General features: G+C 42.3%; 1 protein-coding gene across 1 annotated transcript in view; it reads right to left on the bottom strand.

The window, feature by feature from the left end:
* The window catches only part of LOC121287540 (cadherin-22-like), a 764,370-nt gene that overhangs the window by 313,377 nt on the left and 428,457 nt on the right, over window positions 1-22,536 (bottom strand). The window lies entirely within an intron of this gene.

Here is a 22,536-nt window from a genome sequence, read left to right as displayed (position 1 = left end):
TCTCTCATAGCCCATCATAATTTAAAAAATCTATTAAATCTTGTTTAGCACTTCTGCTCTGTGGAGACAACAGGTTAGCAGAATGAGCAAACACAGGGCAGATGCGATTTGATATGAGTTTTTGGGAGGTAAGAACAAGGAATGGAAGTAAACACTTAACAGAAAGGCATTGAAGGTTGTGTGTGGAGAGAGAGAGCTATGTCTTTAAACACATAATTCCCTAAAAGGACAAGTATAGACTGTAGATATATGCTACATTCCATAACTGCTGTAGATATGCACTACACTCCCTAACTGCATGTATACACTACACTCAGTAACTGCTGTAGATGTACACAATACTCAGCAAATGTTGTAATATATGCAACACTTTAATTGTGGCACTACCACTGTGCTAAATGGGATAGATTTCAAACTGATTGAGCCACTCAGAACTGGGCACCATTCAACACTGTGGGCCATCAGCAGTAGCAGAATTGTATTCAGCCACAAACTGTAACCTCATGGCCCAGCATATCCTCCACTCTACCAGTACTATCAAGATGGGGAAATCAACCCTGATTCAATGAAGAGTGCAGGAAAGCATGCCAGGAGCAGCACCAGGCATATCTAAAAATGAGGTGTCAACCTGATAAAGCTATAAAAGCTAAACTGGCATGCCAAACAATGGAAGTAGCATGTGACAGACAGAACTAAGTGAACCCACCAATGGATCAGATATAAACTCTGCAGTCCTGCTACTTCCAGTCGTGAATGGTGGTGGACAATTAAACAACTCACTGGAGGAGGAGGCTCCACAAATACTCCCATTCTCAATGATGGAGGAGCCCAGCATATCTGTGCAAAAGATAAGGCTGAAGCATTTGCTGCAATCTTCAGCCAGAAGTGCCAAGGGGATGACCCACAAACATCCCATCCCCTGTGATGGGGAAGCCCAGCACGTAGTGCAAATGACAAGACTGAAGCATTTGCAACCATCTTCAGCCAGAATAGCCGAGTAGATGATCCATCTCGTCCTCTTCCTGAAGCCCCAGCATCACAGAAGCCGGTGTTCTATGAATTTGATTCATTCTGCATGATATCAAGAAATGGCTGAAGGCACTGGATACTGCAAAGGCTATGGGCCCTGACAATAATCTGCAATAGTACTGAAGGCTTCTGCTCCAGAGCTAGCCATATCCTGAGCCAAGGTGATCCAGTACAGCTACAATACTGGCATCTACGCGGGAATGTGGAAAATTGTCCAGGTATGTCCTGTACACAAAAAGCAGGACAAATCTAATCCAGCCAATTTCTGGCCCATCAGTCTATTCTCAATCATCAGCAACGTGATGGAAAGTGTTGTTGACACTGTGATCGAGCAGCACTTACTCAGCAATAACCTGCTCACCGACACTCAGTTTGAGTTCCACCAGGGTCACTCAGCTCCTGATCTCATTACAGCCTTGGTTCAAAGATGGACAAAACAGCTGAACTCAAGAAGTGTGGTGAGAGTGACTGCCCTTGACATCAAGGCAATATTTAATTCAGAATGATAGCAAGGAGCCCTAGCACAACTGGAGTCAATAGGAATCAGGGGAGAAGCTCTCCACTGTTTGGAGTCATACCTAGCACAAAGGAAGATGGCTGTGGCTGTTGGAGGTCAATTAGCTCAGTCCAGGACATCACTGCAGGAATTCCTCAGGCTAGTGCTCCAACCATCTTCAGCTGCTTCATCATTGACCTTCCTTCCATCATAAGGGCAGAAGTGGGGATGTTCGCTGATGATTGCACAATATTCAGTACCATTCGTGACTCCTCAGATACTAAAACAGTCCATGTGCACAGGCAGCAAGACCTGGACAGCATTCAGGCTTGGACTGACAAGTGGCAAGGAACATTCATGCCACGCAAGTGCCAGGCAATGGCCATCTCCAACAAGAGAGAATCTAACCATCTCTGTTTGACATTCAATGGCATTATCATCACTGAATCCTGCGCTATCAACATCCTGGAGATTACCATTGACCAGAAACTGAATTGGACTACCCACATAAATACTATGGCTACAGGTCAGCGGCTAGGAATTCTGCAACACGTAACTCACCTCCTGACTCCCCAAAGCCTGTCCCCCATCTACAAGGCACAAGTGTGGGGCATAATGGAATACTCCCCACTTGCCTGGATGAATGTAGCTCCAACAACACTCAAGAAGCCTGACACGATCCAGGACAAAGCAGGCCACTTGCTTTTTATCCCATTCTCCAAGTGAAATATTCACTCCCTCCATCACCGATGAACAATGATAGCAGTGTGTACCATCTACAAATTGCACTGCAGCAACTCACCAAGGCTCCTTTGACAGCACCTTCCACCCCAAGACCTCTACCACCGAGAAGGCCAAGTGCAGCAAATTCATGGGATCACCAGCAGCTGCAAGTTCACCTCCAAGCCATTCACCATCCTGACTTGGAAATATATTGCTGTTCCTTCACTGTCACTGTCAAAATCCTGGAACTCCCTTTCTAACAGCACTGTGGGTGTACCTATACCACATAGACTGCAGCAGTTGAAGAAGGCAGCTCACCACCACCTTCTCAAGAGCAATTAGGATTGGACAATAAATGCTGGGCTAGCCAGTGACGTCCACATACCATGAAAGAATAAATCTAAAACTTCTTTAGTACTGCACTAGACTGGGACTTGAACCACAGCTTTTTGATTCAGAGACGAGTTTACCCCTGAACCACAGATGACAATTATTTGGGGTTTTTTTTGCCAACATATGTAAGAAATTAGCATTTTATCTACCTTATTCATAATGGAAACATCCAGAAATACAATAATCTAACAATTTTCATTTGCTGCTGACAAAATGCCTTTATTAATAACATTACGAAACAAATCTGACTAGCCTGCCCTTTTGAACACAATAATGATGAATAACTTCATTTTAAAGTCTTATATTTGTACATTGAGAATGAGTAATAAAACTAAATAAAAGAGCGCTATTTTGTAATGCATTAATCCCTGAGTAAATGGTAGCAATGTCAGGAGTGTAACAATTCAAACATACTTCTCCCTGTGTTACAGGAACAGATGGGAACAAGATAAATGAGGAATAGGGTTGCCTTTTAGTTTCACATATTTAACTGGAATCGGCAGTACTCAATGACAAAAAAGCAATTTAATTCTTTCTAAAGAAGCAAATTACTTCTGCACTTTGGTTTAGGTGTTTAGGAATATAAACGTAGATGTGGTTGAATATTAGCATCGTTGGGCTAATTGTGTTATACAGAGAGAATTTCAATTTTTATAATAATCTGAATCAATAGGAAATGTCTGTCATTTTATATGTTACAGTGCCTTGTGATTTTACAGAAGGCTAATCTTTGGCCAGTGAAAAGATTGATAATTAAAATAAGGCTAGAAATCTTCCCACTCAACTAGCAATCTATAAGTGAGACAATGGCAGTGCAGTGCAAACAAAATAAGACAGGCTACATGACCTTTGTGAAATGGTTCAGCAATAACAGAGCAATTCACATTCATTCCACAAAAAAGTATGCTTTTGGATAAATGTTTTGCAGAAGCAGTGTTAGTTTTCACATGTATGCTAAAAACACCCAGATCTACCACAGAGCCACCTCTCTCAACTCCCCCACAGTTGCTAAATCATCAGTCTGCTTATGCGACATTGAGTACTGGATGAATAAAAACTTCCTGCAATTAAATATTGGGAAGATGGAATTTGTTGTTTTCAGCCCCACTTCAAACTCTGTTCCCTAGCTGCTGGCTTCATCCCCCTTGCTGTTAACTGTCTCAACCAGACAGTTTGTAACCTTGGCATTATAGTTGACCCCGATATAAGATTCTGATGACATAGTTGTGATATCACTAAGAACGCCCATTTCCACCTCTGTAATATTGCCCCACTTGGCTCCTGTTTGAGCTCATGTGCTGCTGAAGTCCTTAGTCATGCCTTCATTACACATAGATTTGACTGGTCTCTGATATTCTACCCTTCGTAAACTAGAGGTCATCTAAAACTCTGGTGCTGATGTTCTAACTTACATTAAGTTTCATCCCCTATTACCCCTGCACACTCTGACTTACATTGGCTCCCAGTTAAGTAATGTCTTGACTTTAAATTCCTCCATGGCATCTGCTCTCCCTATCTCTGTAATCTCCACAACTCTCTGCAATATCTGCGGGTATTCATTTTGGAACTCCTGAACATCCTTGATTTTAATCATTCTCGCCAACAGTGACCATACCTTCACTTGTCTTTGCCCTAAGCTCACTCCACCTCACTACCTCATTGTCCTCCATTAGGACACTCCTTAATTGTAATATCTATTTCCTTGATGGAGTTTTTGGTTATCATCTAATATTTTTATATGGTTCAGGGTTATAGTTTGTTTTGTAATGCTCCTGTTAAGTACCTTGCGAGTTTGTATTATATTAAAGGCGCTATATAAATATAAGTTATTGTTGAAAATTGTTAGAAAATGATTATGTGCAAGTGTGTTACATAGGAGTGAGTTGAAATATATCTTAAATTGAAGTCTGATTAATATTTTTCATGTCATATTATTTAAGATCCTGGGCTAATCTGTCAATGTTGGTTACCACCAAGGATGACAATGCTAGGATAGGTAGCTATATAATGGCAAGCTTGTGTTTCACAGTTCATTAAAATATGGAAGAAGAATATGGAGGTATAGAAATTAGAGGAGGGTGAGGAGTTCTACTGCTTTGAGGTCGTGAAAGAAAAAAAAAGAGTAGGAGGTTGTACAGTGAGTCTTAGGCCTGAATTTTTTTCGCGTTGGACAGGCTTGGCAGGAGCGGGTGTGGGTAGTCGTAGAGCTGACCACTGACCGCGATCGGCTCTGTACCCCATTTTACGCGAACGGGCCAATTAAAGTCTGCCCAGCATAATACGTGAGCGATAGCACTGAGCACTACCTGTGAGGGTGGAGGGGTGGAGGAGGGAGAATCGGTGCTCTTCAATCTTCCTGAGGCACGGAGCTGCCTCAGGGAGATTGAGGCGCTTTCTAAAAAATAAATAAATGCAATAAAAACTTAATGAAACATGTCCCCTCATGTGACTGTGTCACATGACATGGGACATGTTTTTGTTTTTCAGAAATTTTTTTTATTTAATTCGTCAAAGCTTTAGGAACCCTCATCCCACTCATGGAGGAAGTTTCCTAAAAAACGTAAAGGCCGCTTGGCCTTTTCGCCCGCCCGCCGACCATAAGGTCGGACGGGCAGTGTGAAATTCGGGTGAATTACCTGGTTAATAGCGTTAACAGGCCTATCAATTATCAGTGGGCATGCAGCCAACTCCAGCGCGTGCCCGCCGAATGAAATATCGCGCGTCATTTTACGTGCTGGTGTGTCGGCCCACCTCCGCACGCCAATTGTAAAATCCTTGCCTTAATTTCAATGAAGGGAGAACACAGGTAGAAATAAGAGCATGTGGGAGGGGTTATTTGGAACAAGAGAGGCAAATTCAATTGGACAATATTGCAGTATTTTTAAAAAAGGAGAAGGCATGAAAGGTTATAATGGGGGCGGGAGTGAGAGAGAAGCAAGAGAATAGAGAATGATCATCTGATATTTCAATGTATTGTCAATTATATTGTTAATGTCTGTTAATGTCAATTATATTGTTAAGATTAAGAGAAACAGGTGATGAGTATGAATTGTCCTTGAGCACATAGAGACTATAAATAGGGGATAGCTGGTTGTCTGTGAGGGGAGCTGTGAGACTGAACAAGTCATTAAATTCTTTCAATGAAGAAACGCTCTGTGCCTTGGTTTCGCCTTCACCAACCAGCTTGGTTTGTGTTAACATGATTTTTGTTAACAATTGCTTTTTGGTGTATATTGTTCATGTTTTGAGAAAAGCTAGAAGAGCTTGAATGTATGGGGTGTACTTGACCTTGTATAGTTAAGATTCTTTACTGGAGAATGATCATGGTATGAGACTAGTAGCCTGAGAATTCAAATTCCACCACTGTAAGTTGCTAATTTGAATTCAATGAAGCTGATTTTTTTTTAGGCTAGCAAAATTAAATTAACCGTGATAGCTTCTTCGGGAAAAAAATAAGCTGATTCACTCCTATCCTTCAGAAGGCAACTTCTAACTTTACCTTGTCTGGTTGAGATTTGCCTGCAATCCCAATTTATATAGTTATTTTTTAATACCATCAGCACAACTAATGAGCAATAAATACTGCCTTGAAGTTGCGTTTCCTACATTACAGAACCAAATATTGAAGAAAATTAAACCTTTGATGCCTGTACCTATGTGTCTCTGTACTGGTTGAATGATTTTCTTGATATTCTTCAATTTTCTGAAAGTTTCCTTTATTTTGTAAATGATAAAATGAAGCCTGCAAGTGAAAAAAAGAAGCATCCCTTCTTACTCACAATGTTCCAATGTGATGAGCTGCTACCATCAGGAATTATTTTGCAAGAATCAGCTTTCTGCAGAGTACAATCTCATTTTTGAATTGTTAATGTTGTTAGCTTTATATTTGTTTGTTCATGTCATGAGCCTAAAGCTTATCCTTCTGTCTCTGCATGGTCTAAAAGGTCAATTGTGTCTCATTTCTTTGGGAATCTGGAGAGAATATAATGAGCTAAACAACTTCTGTTTTGAATTATCTGAATTTTGCAACGTCAAGCTTTGAATACAGGGAAATTCATGCCTATCAGAAATTGACAAGGCAACTGTTACAAATGTGGATCTGTACTCACGTGAGGTTTTGTGGTGTTAGTTAGTTCCTGAAGCAGCCTGAGTGGTCTTAGATTAATGGCTGTTGACCTAGACTGCCTGATATTTGCTAATATGATAACATAACCAGAAAATGTAACAATTCTTTCTCGTGATCTGGACCAGATCTTTCTGGCGTCTTTCACCGGAGGTGTCTCTTTCACACATGTACTTCTTCAATCTCTCTAAAGGCAGACCAAGTTAATATGAGGACAGGACAGACTTGGTTCAAATTACCAAGCTGCATTAGTTTACAATAAGGTGAAGTAAACATGAGCAACACATATGATTGATTCATTTTCTTCAAGCTATGCAACTCATATTTACATAACGATGCAAAATAAAGACTATGCCACACTTTCCCTCTTAACATATTTGACTAAAACAAAGGGCTGGATTTGACACCCACCACCACACATTACCCAACCGTCCCAAGCATGTTTCTGGCTGGGGGCAAGGGGAGCACATAAAATAGGAGGGGTGCCCAGTCTACCACCTTCCCACCCACCCCTGAGCTATCCCCCATAAAATGGTAACCTACCAGCTATTTTTAAACAAATAATTAAGGATCAATTGAGTTTGTTACCAAGCCACTTGACTGGAATATTATTCTGCCCATTCCAAAATACTTTCCTACCAGGGGGCAAGGAGTCCACCCCCCTAGCCCATCCCACCATAAAATGCAGCTCAAGATCTCCCAACCACTTTCCGCATTTATAATCTGTTCAACTCAACAAAAGCCCTTACAGCTTTATTCTTAACAAAACTGATTTATCATGCATTTTGTTTTCTGAAGGCCCTCTCTGTATAACAAATTGGAGGTCTCTTTTCTCATCCCTTTCTCACAGATTGGAAATGTTTCCAACAAGAAGGGCTTCTCCAAGTACATAAAAAGGAAGAGAGTAGCTAAAGTAAACATTGGTCCCTTAGAGGGTGAGACTGGGGAATTAATAATGAGCAACAAGGAAATGGCAGCAACTTTGAACAAATATTTTATACCTGTCCTCCCAGTAGAAGAAACTGAAGGCATCCTAATAATAATGGAAAATCAAGTGGTAAAAGGGGTGGAAGAACTCAAAATAATCATGATTACTAGAAGAAAATGTGCTACTCAAACTATTGGGATTAAAGGCCAACATGGATCTGAAAAGAAATGACTGATGAGATAGTGAATGCATTGCTTTTAATTTTCCAAAATTCCCCAGATTCTGGAAATGTATCAGTCGATTGGAAAACTGATAATGTAACGTTTCTTTTCAAAAAAAGGAGGGAGACAGAAAACAGAAAATTATAGTCCAGTTAATCTAGTATCTTTCATTGGGAAAATGCTAGAATCCATTAGAAAGGAAGTAGTCACAGGACATTGGCAAATCATAACACAATCAAGCAGCATCAAGATAGTTGTATGAAAGGGAAATGGTGTAAGAGTTCTTTGAGGATGTGATAAACAGGATGGATGAAGGCAATCAGTGGATTTTGTATAGTTGAATTTTCAAAAGGCATTTGATAAGGTGTCACATACAAGGTTACTGCACAAGATTAGAGTTCATGGTGGTAATCTATTAGCATGGATAAAGGATTGGCTATCTGGCAGGAAACAGAGTTGGGATATATGGGTAATTTTCAAGTTGGCAAACTGTAATTATTGGGTGCCACAGAGATCAATGCTGGGAACTCAGCCGCTTACAATCTATATTAGTGATTTGGATGAAGGGACTAAGTGCACTATAACCAAATTTGCTAACCATACAAAGACGGGTAGGAAAGATAGCTGTGAGAAGGATACAATGGGCTGAATCGTCCCAGGTTTGCACTAAGTGCAGTAGCGGGCAGGTAAAACGATGTTTTACCCGCTGGCCGCAATAGCGGGTTTTCATGCTGTATCATCCCAAACACTCCGCACTAGTTATGCATTTCTGGGAAACATGTTGTTTCCATGCTGGCCGGGCTCTCATTCACCCGCCATGCCATCACCTCGCTGCTTCATCATGCCGGGTGCCAAAGTAAAGTCCAGCCACGCGCACACATCTCAGTGCTTCCAGCCCACGACTACTGCAGAGAAGATGTCCAGAAATAGCAAAAAAACTGCAGCCCCCAGGTTTAGTGACGCATCGCTGGAACGCCTTTTGGATGCCGTGGAGACCTGCCGCAATGTCCTCTATCCCCACTCTGGCCACAGGATCGGTAACAGTGTACCAACTAGGCTTGGGAGGTGGTGGCAGTGGTGATCAGTGCCAATGCTGCACAGAAGAGGTTGGCCATCCAATGCAGATAGAGGATAAATGATCTCATCCGTGCAGCCAGAGTAAGACAACCATCTCATCATTCTAAATTCACACACTCAAACCCACTATACATTTACTGGCATCTCACTCACTGCCCGCTCAAGGGACATCACCACCCATTCTCACACACATATCCTCACATGTCCATCTAGCCTCATCTCCTCTGGAGGCTTCCTCTTCAGGCCTTACCATCTTGAAGTCACTTGCACAGATCAACATATGCCCCCACACACACCCTGGGTTATCCTTCCCCGGTACAGCCCTCGCCCTGCAGCTTCTTCCCTTGCCTGAGGCCACTTCTCCCCCTTCTCCAAGCAAGTCCCAGCCCTGCAGCCATTAAAAAGTCGCCCACATATGTCTGATCTGGAAGGTAGAGACCTGCCGAGAGCCCTCCTAAAAGTGATATGGTGCTGTCTGTGAAGCCTGACGCTGATGACTGCGAGTGCTGACCGAAGCAAGATAGGCAAACAAATCTGTAGTCCTGTGTGAAGTGCAGTTTGCCAGCATGTCGCTTATGTGCTGTTCTGAAACATGTTGACATGTTTTCTCATCAATGTGGGTGGATGATCCAGTGAGGGAGGTGGGGGGGTTAGCGGTAGGTGGAAGATTCCAGCAGGCAGGCCTAATATTGATATGCTAATGTATTACAATGAGGTTCCCGACATCTGATGGCAGAGAGCGCCATCAGCGGGCTGAGTGGACAATTGCGAATTGGTTTCAAGCCGTTGTGAAACTGATCGTGCAATATTGTCCATTCATACCACCGAACACGCTCGACGTCAATGGGCACAGAAAATCCTGGCCAAAGAGTCTGCAAAGTGAACGGGCAAAAAACTGGTAGACAGAGCATAATGTGGAAACTGTGGGGTTTATCCACTCTGGTAGGTAGAACAGAACAGCAACACATTATTTACATGGAAATTTACACAGAATGCTGTGGTAACAGGGACCTGGGTATACACAAAACATTAACATGCTGGAATGTTGATCTTTGTTGCGGGGTGGGTGTGGGGGGGGGGGTGGGGGGGCGAGGGTGGGGAGGGGGTGCGGTGGGGTGGTGGATATAAAAGTAGGGAAGTTGTGTTGCAACTGGTGAGGCCACACCTAGAGCACCATGTCCAGTTTTGGTCTCCTTATTTTAGGAGGGATTTGCTTGCATTAGAGGGAGTTCAGAGAAAGTTCACTAGTTTGATTCATGGGATGTAGGGGCTGTGTTACAAGGAAAGATTGAGTAGGTTGGACCTATACTCATTGAAGTTTAGAAGAATGAGAGGTGATCTTATTGAAACATGTAAGATTCTGAGGGGACTTGACAGGATAGATATTGAAAGGATGCTTCCCCTGGTGGGGGAGCTTAGAACTCGAGGGCTTAGTTTCAGAATAAGTGGTTGCCCATTTAATATGGAGGTGAAGGGGAATTTCTTATTTCAGACGGTCCTTAATCTTTGTAATTCTCTACCTCAGAGAGCAGTGAAGGCTGAATCATTGAATATATTCAAGGCTGAGATAGACAGATCTTAAACTATTGCGGAGTCAGGGGTTATGGGAAACAGCCAGGAAAGTGATGTTGAGGCCAAGATCAGACCAACCATGCTCTTATTGAATGATGGAAAAGGCTCGAGTGGCTGTATGACCTATTCCAGCTCCTATTTCTAATATCCTTATGGGTGAGAAATGAACTGAACTGACCAGTAACTGAACTGGACTAGCCATATAGATACTGGGGCTACAACAGAAAGTCAGAGGCTAAGAATCCTCCACTGAGTAACTCACCTTCTGACTCCCCAAAGCCTGTCCATCATCTATAAAGTACAAGCTAGGAGTGTGTTGGAATACTCTCCACTTGCCTAGTTGAGAGCAGCTCCAACAACACTCAAGAAGCTCAACACTGGCCAGGACAAAGCAGTCCACTTGATTGGCACCTCTTCCAGAGACATTCGCTTCCTCTATCATCAACACACAGTAGCAGCAGTGTGTACCATCTACAAGATGCACTGCAGGAACTCACCAGGACTCCTTAGACAGCACCTTCCAAACCTATGACTACTACCTTCTAGAAGGACAAGGGCAGCAGATAGGTGAGGACACCACCATCTGGAAGTTCCCCCCATGACACTCACCATCGTGACTTGGAATTATAGTGCCGTTCCTTCACTATTGCTGGGTCAAAATCCTGGAACTCCATCCCTAACAGCACTGTGGGTGTACCTACAACATATGGACTGCAGAGGGTCAAAAAAGCAGCTCACCACCATCTTCTCAAGGGCAATTAGGGATGGGCAATAAATGCCCACATCCAAGGAATGAATAGAAAAAAAACTTATATAAGCTAACAAATTGCTTTACTCTGAGATAAACAATTTCCAATTAGTATATGTACCATCTTTCATTAGCTACCTAGCAAAAGAAAATCATAAAGAATGCACATTGTTTTTTAAAATTTCTGCAATAATGGTAACTTTCTCCAGGCGCTTTTATGGAGAAATGTCCAAAAGAATCTTGAAATGAACCAACAGCTGATTCTTAAGATGTTCTACTTAAGTATCTTGCAGGTTTTAAGGCAAGCATCATAGCGAGTGGCCTGGTTCAAGAGCTAATATTTGGCATGTATTGATCTTGAAGTGCTGGGTCCATTGATCTTTTTCAACATTACTTTCAAGAATTGTGTCTTTGTTTTAGCAGTTAGTTCTAAGCCATCAGAAATTGTGCATTCTTGCCCTCGATATGATACGTCAAAATCTTGCCAGAGGCTGCAGACCGCCAAGGGAGCTAATCCTTAACCGTGAATCGAACATGCCAATCAATTTGCATGTATCCTATAAACAATCAATGGCCAGGTTGGTTTCTCTGTCATTTTTCCATTAATCAACTTTGCAATTATTGTTGACAGATGGAAGTCATGAAGCAATGCTGATCAAACTCTGATACACCGTACTAAAGATTTTGTATTAGAATGGAACTTTTCTCCCACTATCCTGGCTGAACTAGGTTCTGTTACAGACCATTGCACTTAACACCTGATAAGTAAACCTCTTGAAGGAAGAGATTAGCAGCTCCATCTTATATGAATTTTTAGTCCAACTATAACAGACTGCAAAGCAGTGATTGCATTGGCCGAGTGCCATCAGAATTTGCCTAGATACAATTCCAGCACAAGCAACAGTTGAATAATGGCATGAGACGGTAGATTGCCCTTCGAGTCTGGAGAATGGGATAAGAACACTTATCAAGGGCAATTAGGTGGTCAAACCTAAGTGCCACAGCTTTTCTTTGGAATATTTTGTTATAATGAGTTTTAAACATATTGATCTTCCACCCAGAAAGTATTTTTGCAGCAGCTGTTAGTTGTAAACCACCAGAAAAGCCCCCATGGTGAACTTTTGTCCTGGATATTGAACATCGAACTCCAGATGAGGTTGTGGAGACTTCAGGATGACTAACCCCACCGAAGCCTGCACATCACAGCTAAAGTTAATTACGGACAGTTGTGCTGATATATAAATGTGACCGCTGACTCAACAGTGCATTGAAAAAAGCCTTTGATGAGTGCAATTTATTTTCTACTTTATTGGGAATGAGAGGGAGTTTCTGGAACAGATTAGGACAAAGATCGGTGCCCTTTGGCTTCTAACTTGCATCCGAGTGCAAAATCAGTATAATTGTCTGCTCTGACTCACTGTAGTATTACATCTGTAGGAGTTCGGGTACACACTCTTAACACTGTAGCCATTTTCAAATTAATTATTAATACCATTTGAGTGGCATTACTCATGGTAAATCAGAGGATGTGGTGTTCCTGTCATTATCAGACACTATGCCGCACAATTCATTATTCTGCTGCTAAGGTGAGTGTAACAGCTCTGCTTTATAAAGAGCTGTGTTGCCATAAATTGGCAAATGAGGTTAATTATAAGCTTATTGTTGGGGCAGGTTTGTCTTATAGATTGACAGCACTTCCCCTTAAATAGTAAGAAGAACCAACAAGAAATGGCTGTTTTTCTTTAAAAGAAATGCACATGATAAATGTTTGGCTCCTCTCTATTTAATTATAATTCATTGGCAGCTTTACGAATATGACATTTTGTCCATACCACGTGGAAGCTCAACAGAATTTTATGTGAAACGCTTTCAAGACACAGTAGGCAATCTTTTCTTTATGTTTCATTGAAAACATAAAACTGCTTTGCATGGCTCCTAATTAATTAAATTGCTAAATGTGACTAAACTGTTTAAATTGGTGTGCTAAATTTACATACTTCAATTTCTTTCAATTGAGTTACGCATTTAAAAAAAAATTGTTTGGAAAGAGTTGTTCTGTAGTAGTTTTGGAATGTAAGGTGAAATACATTCCTTAAGGATTCAACCAAGGATGTTGATGCTCTTGCCAAACATACAGACACTTGGGAACACCTCCACCTGGAAGTTCCCTTCCAAGCCACCAACCATCCTGACTTGGAAACGTGTTGCTTTTCCTTCACTGTCGCTGGGTCAAAATCCTGGAATTCCCTCCCTCACAGCACTGTGAGTGTATCGACACTACATGGACTGCAGCAGTTCAAGAAGGCAGCTCACCACCTCAAGGGCAATTAGGGATGGGCAATAAAAATGCTGGCCTAGACAGTGATCCCCACATCCCATGAATGATTAATAAAAGGGCCTTACCATTCAGCATGATGCCAGAGCACGTACATTTTATTACTAATGCATTGCCCAGGCTCTGCACCTGTCTTCAAGTCTATGAACAATGATATCTGGAGTAATTTTTTCCTTCTATCAGTTTAGGGAGCATATACACATCTCATTATTTTCTCCCCTTGTAACTAATCCTTTCAGTTATGTTAATGATCTGAAACCTTTGAACTGACAGGGTAATTTAATATTGCTGCTTTTTTGTGAAGGTGCACAGCTCTGGACATCCATAACAAGCTGCAGGATATACCATTTGTGATTGTGGATCCATTCTTCATGTATTGTGACAGCTATGGGTGGGCCTTCACCGCTGAATCAGAAAGCTATGGATTCAATCCTTACTCCAGAACCCGATTGCAAAATCTAGGTTGACATTCCAGTATAGTACCAAACAGAAGTACTGCACTGTCAGAGAGAAATAAGGGCGGAATTTTGAGGTTCCCTGCAGCAGGCTTGGAGCTGACCTGACAAATTCTGCAGGTCAGGTTACTGCCACCTACTCTCTCGCCCTGATCTCACCGCCATCTTACAGGTGGCGGGCGAGGCCTAGAGTGGCTCACCTGTCCTCAGCCCAGCTGAGGCCCTTAAGTGGCTACTTCTTTCTCCGGCTACAATTTTTCAACCGAGAGGGGATTGGTGATAGGAGACGGGGGGGCCCAGCATGTTAGCCTGCTTGGGTCTTGGGCAGGAGACAGTTGAGTGCCTTTTTCATGGGCCCCCTTCCCCCTTGTCCAGTTGGACCTCCACACAAGGTCAGCAGCCCCCTCCCCCTTCCCCTAAGTGTGTTCCTCCCTCCCAGACATTGATCCCTGCCCTCCCCCAAAGGATCCCCTGCCCTGGTTCCACCAAGAGCCCCCAAGACTTCCTTTTCATCCAGTTCCCGGCTCTTTGTTTCCTGGGACTGGGTATAATCTCAGCAGTGGCCACCGCTCCCAGTAGCACTGCTGGGATTAGAGACTTGCCGACCAATCAGTTTGACTGATATCTCTCGGAGTTGGGGCTTCCTCCCCAGATGGAGGCAGAAGGCTATTGAATTTCTGGGCTCTCAGCTGAGCCTCATTATGCTTGGCTGAGAGCCCATAAATCCATTCAAGTGATAAAAAGCCTAAGCCCCATAGAAAATGTTGTTTGATTGAGAGCACTGGCTCTCTGACCTATGCTGTCAATTTCACAATGTTTATTTACACAAGATAAAGACGTTTCAGTTGCTTACAGTTTCAACTATTGATACTTTAAAGGGTCTAAATGACTGAACCTTTCATTGGGCTGCAGTAAAACAGGGATTTTTTTTTAAAAGAAAGTAGAAAGCTATTAATAAATGACTGGCTGTTTTTAAAAGCCAATTTTTTTACACATCCTACTGCCACTATTGCAGTCATTGGTTCTTTACAGTGTGTTCATGGAAGTTCCACAGCTTGGCATGAGGGGGGAGCATGAGGGGCCATAGGAGTTTTTGGGGGGAATATTGTGGCATGAGGAGGACCTTTTTAAATTAACTTATAAAAAATTCCCTCCTGCAGACTGACTCTCACTGGGGTACAGGTTACACACACACACTGACTCTCACTGGGCTACAGGTTATACACACACACTGATTCTTACTGGGATCTGGCTCCCACAAACACTGAATCTCACTGCTGGACAGGTTCCATACACTTGAATCTCACTGGGATATGGGTTCCATATGCACTGACTCTCATTGGGTCCCAGCTCCCACAAACACTGACTCTCACTGTGGTACAGGTTCCAAGTACATTGGCTCTCACTGGGGTATGGGTTCCACCACCAAGAGCAGTTAAGATAGAAGAACATTGGGTAGGAGTGTGGATTTGGGGTGAGCATGGGAGGTATGGTCCAGGATGCTGGCCTGAGTTGGCGGTGGGGGAGGAGTCCCAGGTCAGGCGACAGGCAACAGGCCTGAATGGGCAGCAGGGTAGGAGGGGGTGGGGATGTGTGGGAGCTCTCTGACACCTGAGAAAGGTGGCAAAATCCAAGTGTAGAGAGAGTGGAAATGGAGGAAGAGATATGTGAGTGGGGGTTGAGTGGAGATGGAAGGTCAATATGAATGAGTGGGTGCTGAGTGGGGGAGGGAGGAAGGGAGACATATGTGTGTGTGGGGGGACGGAGGCTTTTTGATTGCTTTTAGTGCCTGATGATTGCTTGCAATGCCTTTTGAGCACTTTTGATGGCATCTGATGTCAAAAGATGGCAATTAAAGTGCTGATGGCTGATGTAAAACCTATTCTAAATTACACCTTGTGATATCAAATGATTATTGATTATTTTTGAGTGCATCTGAATGCAAGTAATGTCAAAGTTTTCTTGCACAATTCTGATGTGTGCCTGTTGTGCACAGTGCGTTGGTGAATATTCTGATATATGCTCCCACTTTCTGATCTTATACACAATTCCTTTCCCCAACTGTGCAATTCTCTACACCCAACATTTCAAAATGTGATCCTGACATGGCCTATTCAATTCCCAAACCCTGTTTTGCTGAATTTTTTTCACTCGTCCATGAGTTGTGAGTGTTGCTGGCAAGGCCAGCATTTAGTGCCCATCCTTAATTGTTCTTGAGAAGGTGATGGTGAGCCGCCTTCGTGAACCGCTGCAGTCCATGTGGTTTAGGTACAACCACAGTGCTGTTAGGGAGGGAGTTTGAGCATTTTGACCCAGAGACATTGAAGGAATGGTGATAGATTTCCAAATCAAGATTGTTATGCACAGGAGAGGGGAGCAAGACTGAACTCCTTTATTCGCTTGCTGACTGTCCGTAGACAGAGGATTTCTTTGTTTTAAAAATAGGCTGTGGCACTTATTCAAAAAACCTTTTGTTTGTGTAGTCAATTTTTAAAGTGGCTTATGGAAAACTCTCTTAGGATTAAATCAGAAGTTTGGTTTATTCACACATTCAAACCCAGGGGAAGTGATCACAACTTCTCACACACACACACACACACACACACACGCATGCACGCACATATACACATGCACGCACGCACACATATACAGTATGGGGATAGGAAAGAGGGGTTTTACAATGAATGACTTAACAGTAAAAAGAACCACAGAAATGCATATCAGTTCATGTGATTGCCAGAATCCAGAAAGTCCAAATCCAGAGGGGATTCCTTCATGGGGATTCCTTCATGGAGAAGTTCCAGCTCAGGCAGGTTCCTAGCTAAAAGCAGAAGTGAAGAATTCCTTTAAGGATAATGGCGATGCAGTAAGATGAGGTTCAGAGTCCTGGCCTGCTTGGCAGACTTGGCTAGTGGCTTCTGCATAAACAGGCTTCAAAGAGGGCTTGTTGCAGGCAGCTTGGCCAGCTTTTCACGCCCATCCATTAGCCTCTAAAAGAGTCATTATCCATATTGATGACCCTGTTCCAGTTAGCTATTGCCTTGGTAGACCCTCAGGCTCCGTTAGAGAGGTAAACTTATAAAGATACAAATTATATCCATTTCTTTTCAATAGTTCTTTGAAGTGAGCCTGGACAGTCCCAGGTATGAGATTCCATGAGCAACATGTCAGGGCATGTCTCCAGTGCAATCCATATAATGCCTTAGCTGTCAAATTACAATTCCAGACATCAGTTGACTTGTGGTGGCCGCCTTTTGGTTCAGCAAAGTTCATTCTTAAATAAGCAAAAAAGAATTTATTTACATGTTTTATGATTTCTTTCATGTCTTACTGACATGTCAGGATGGTAAGAGTTATAGTGGAACTTGCAGGTGGAGGTGTTTCCTTGCGCCTGCTGTCCTTGTCCTTCCAGGTGGTCAAGGTCACAGGTTTTGAAGGTGTCTTTGAAGGAACCTTGGAAAGTTGCTGCAGGCCACAAGAAATAGGAGAAGGCATAGGCCATATGGCCTTTCGAGCTTGCTCCACCATTCAGTACGATCATGGCTGACCTTGGGCTTCAAATCCACTTTCCTGCCTGTTCCCCTGTTACCTGATTTCCTGAGAGACCAAAAATCTGTCCATCCCAGCCTTAAATCTATTCAATGCTGGAGCATACACAACCTTCTGGGGCAGAGAATTCCAAAGATTCTCACCCTTTGAGTGAAGTAATTACTCCTCGTCTCAGTCTTTCCTTAAATATGGAGACCAAAACTGCACACAGTACTCCAGATGTGGTCTCAAAACCCTGCACAACTCAAGCAAGACTTCTTTATCCCTGCACTCCAATCCCCTTGCAATAAAGGCCAACATGCCCATGCTGTAGCTGTGCTGGGATCAGCTTTGCTAGGGGCATGGCTAGTTCTGAGGCGCAAGTCTTCAATATGACAGCTGTGATGTTGTCAGTGCCCATAATCTTTGCTGTATCCGGTGCCTTCAGCCGTTTCTTGATATCATGTGGAATGAATTGAATTGGCTGAAGTCTGTCATTTGTGCTGCTGGGGATCTGAGGAGGAAGCCAAGGTGAATCATCCACTTGGCTCTTCTGACTGAAGATGGTTGCAAATTTTTCGGCATCGTCTTTTATACTGATGTATGGGATCCCCTTTGAGGCTGGGGATGTTTGTGGAGCCTCCGCCTCCAGTTAGTTGTTTAATTCCCAGAAGGAAAAAACAGTAAAAGCTGGGAAATAAGAATACTAGTCTAAACTGGTCTTGTATACCTTAAAATGGAACACCAGTAAAAACTAGGAAATAAGAGTACTGGTCCAAACTGTTTTTCCTTCTGGGTTTTCAGCACCATTCATGACTGGATGTGACAGGACATCTTTGATTGGATCAGTTGGCTATGGGATCACTTCTTATTGTATGTTAATGCTGCTTCCAATGTTTGACATGCATACAGTCCTCTGTTTAGATTTATCAGGTTGACACCCCATTTTTAGCTACTCCTGGTGCTTGGTGCTGCTGCTGGCATGCTCTCCTGCACTCCTCATTGAACCAAGGCTAATCTTTTGGCTTGATGGTGGTGGTAGAATGAGGGGTATGGGGGTGATGAGGGGCAGGCAGGCTAGTGAATGGTGAAAGTATCCGTGAAATCAACCACTCTTAATTGCTATCTGTAATGCTTGCTGGCAAGTGGGTGTTGGATGAGTACAAAACTGGGCTTGGCTGTTAGCCTTCTCAAGTTAATTAGCCTGCTGAGCTGATATTCACACACGTAAAATCATTCTTTGGGCAGTGTCCCCTACTGCAGCAGGAGTTAGTTTTGGCATCAGTGGAAACAATTAGGCAATGAAACACATTGAAAGCCATTTTTCAATAGAAGTAACAGCAAGGCTCCCAAAAAATATTTTTTTTTTAAATTTGCCACCAATCCCACTCACAGAATGTTGCTATCTATTACACAGAAGGACAAGAACAGTTTTTATAGAATGGGTATAAAATGGAAAGGCTCTCTCTTTCTCTCTCACTCTAAAAGCTTTTGGTAAACGTTATACACTTGTCAAGATGCACCAATTCGCCAGTTGCACAGGACACCATTGCAACGATAGTGGTATACAAATCTTTGCCCCTTGCTCTTCCTCAAACAATAATCTTTCAGGCTTGTAATTTATTGTCAAATGGAAAACATTATCTCACAGGAGAAGACCAGAAATAAATGCAGAGCATGGGAGAAGTCGGGGGATCAGCTAAAGAGAAAGAAATAGGGAGGCTTCTGAAAACGAGGGAGGTGGCAGGGACAGAAGAATATTTGGAGCAAGGTTCACTGCACAGGTGTGGTTGCAGAAAGATTAAAAAAAAGCTATATTTTTGCCAAAGATTTTCAATGAAATCAATGCCTTTGCGATTACTTTTTTGTAAATCCAGCCCAATCACATGGAAACCAGCTTGTAAATCATTTCAGTCACAGAAATACTTAATAATAGAGTAGGTGTTAATCAAATGGCAATGTTTCTGTCTCTCTCTGTTTCCCATGAGTTGTCTCATTGAGCTCTGAGCCGAGTGGTTAGGAAGTAAAGCTTCAAACCTACTTTGATGTTTATTTCTGCTAAATAAAAGGGATTTATATAAACACTGGATCATTGATTTAGTCACATCATAAAATCCAATGATCGCTGCTATTGTTCAAATAGTACAATCCTGTCAGACTCAGTCCAACACTTAAGATTTGGACTTAATCACAGAATCTTACAAAACAGAAGGAGGCCATTTGGCCCTTTGTGTCTGTGCCAGCTGACAAGGCACCAACAAGTCTAATTGCATTTTCCAACTCTTGGTCCGTATTACGGCTCTTCAGGTGCATATCCAAGTACTTTTTAAACGTTATAAGGGTTTCTACCTCAACAGCTTTTTCAGGCAGTGAGTTCTAGATCCCCACCATCCATTAGGTAAAAATAATTTCTGTCGAATTCCCTCTAAACCTCCTTTCTCTTACTCCAAATCTATGCCTCCTGTGTATGGACCCCTCAACCAAGGGGAATAGGTCCTTCCTATCCTCTCTATCTAGACCCCTCATAATTTTATACACTTCATTTAGGTCTCCCCTTAGCCCCCTCTGTTTCAAAGAAAATAACTGTAGCCCATCGAATCTTTCCTTGTAACTAAAACTCTTCAGTCAAAGCAACATCTTCATAAATCTCCTCTGAACCTCTCTAGTGAATTCATATCTTTCCCATCATGCAGTGACCAGAACTGCACACAGTGCGCCAGCTGTTGCCTAACCAGTGTTTGACCATAACCTCCCTGATCTTATATTCTATGCCTTAACTAAAAAAAGGTAAGTATCCTGTTTGTCGCCTTGACCACCTTCTCTACCTGTCCAGCCACCTGCAGGGATCTGTGGACATGTGCTCCAAGGTCCCTCTGTTAGCCATCATTCTCAGTATCCCCGCATTTATTGTATATTCCCTGGCTTTGTGAGCCTTCTCCAAATGAATTATCTCACACTTTCTGGACTAAACTCCATTTGCTATTGTTCCACCCATCTCCAATCATCTATTGATATCTTCCTGGAATCTACAGCTTTCTTCATTATCAATCATACAGACAATTTGTGTACTGTCTACAAACTTCTAATTATTCCCCCTACAATCAAGTCTAAATCATCGATTTATACCACAACATGTAAGGACCCAGCAGTGAGCCCTATGGAACTCCACTGGAAACGGGCTTCCAATCACAAAAACACACATCATCTATTACCCTTTGCTTCATGTCTCTGAGCCAATTTTACATCCAACTTGCCACTTTGCCTTGGGTTTATAATTTCATGACCAATCTGCCATGTGGGAACTCATCAAAATTCTTGCTTAAAATCCATCTAGACTATATTAAATACATGATCCTCATCGATCCTCCCTGTTAACTCCTCAAAAACTTCAATCATTAGTCAGATCAACCTTTCCTTATGAAACCCATTTTGCATGTTTTTGATTAATCCCTGTCTTTCTAAATTAAGATTTATTCTTTCATTCCAAATATTCTTCCTACCACCGAGGTTCAGCTGATTGGCCTGCAATTAGTTGGTCTATCCCTTTCTCCCCTTGTTTTACAATGGTACAACGTTATCTGTCCTCCAGTCCTCAAGCACCATGCCTGTAGGAAGAGAGGATTGGAAAATGGTGGTCAGAGCCTCTATTACTTCTCCTCCTGGTTCCCTAAACAGCTTAGGAAACATTTCACCAATCAGACACCATTTGAGCACAATGCACGAAGAAGAATTTCACTTCAACTTATTTCTGAATTTGACAAGACTTGTGGAACACTGCTGCATTATTGCAACAAACGACAGCTGCCACATAGGTGGCACCTGGGTTACTCACCATCTTCAAAATGTACATTTATATCTACAACATGCCTCTGGAAACACTGAGAAGCCTGATTACGTTCTCTGATCTGAAATTAAACCAACACTATAAAGCTTAAACTTGCATGTTGACTGTTTGAAGTACTAGTTTGAGGGGCAGATATATAATGATAAATGATGAATCCAGCCAATTTTGGCCTGATTACAATCCTGTGAAACACCTTGGGATGTTTTACTATGTAGAAGGCACATTACAAATGCAGGTTTTTGCTGGTACACCATTCACTGATAGTGGGCCAGTCACACAGGTGAAACATGAAGAAATACAAAGGGGATGTGAATGTTGGAGAAGCCAGATGTGCTATGAGCCAAAGGCAAATAATGGCAGTAGTCATAACCTAATGTCATTGCAAGAAGGCACAACTTTCCTTTTCTCCCTTTTAAACAATTCTAGCTTTATTGAAGATGCAAAAAAGATTTATTAGGAATGATACCAGAACTATCTTGGAAAACTAAACAGGCTGGGGTTCTTCTCACTAGAAAAAAAAAACAAAAGGATGACCTAATAGAGGTCTTTAGAATTATGAAGAAGTTTTATAAGGTAGACATCGCAAGGATATTTCACTTGTGGAGGAGCCCAAAACTAGGGGTCACAAATATAAAATATACAAGATAGTCACTAATAAATCCAATAAGGAGTTCAAGAGAAATATCTTTAACCGGAGTAGTTACTTATCTACAATTAGAATTGTTGATGTGAATAGCCGAGATCCATATAAGGGACAGCTAGGGAAATATGATTAGAAGGATGTGCTGATAGTTTAGATGACTACTGTATTGCAGTAATGTTCTTTTTAACCCTATTAGTTATTCAATTTTTTTGAGCTCCTACGACCTAATTCCCCCATCTTGGTAGCATTGTTTGACTTCACCTCTGCTTCAAAACATCTGCTGCTGAAACCTTAATGCAAGAATTTGTTTCCTCTAGACTTGACTATTTAAATGCACTCCTGGCTGGTCTCCTATGTTCTACCCTCTAGAAACTTGAAGTCTTCCAAGCTCTGCTGCCCAAGACCTAAGCTAATCACAATA

Source organism: Carcharodon carcharias, chromosome 14 (assembly GCF_017639515.1).
Source record: "Carcharodon carcharias isolate sCarCar2 chromosome 14, sCarCar2.pri, whole genome shotgun sequence".
NCBI classification, from domain to species: domain Eukaryota; kingdom Metazoa; phylum Chordata; class Chondrichthyes; order Lamniformes; family Lamnidae; genus Carcharodon; species Carcharodon carcharias.
Note: the sequence above shows the minus strand (reverse complement) of the source record. Positions and strands in the feature narration are given on the sequence as shown.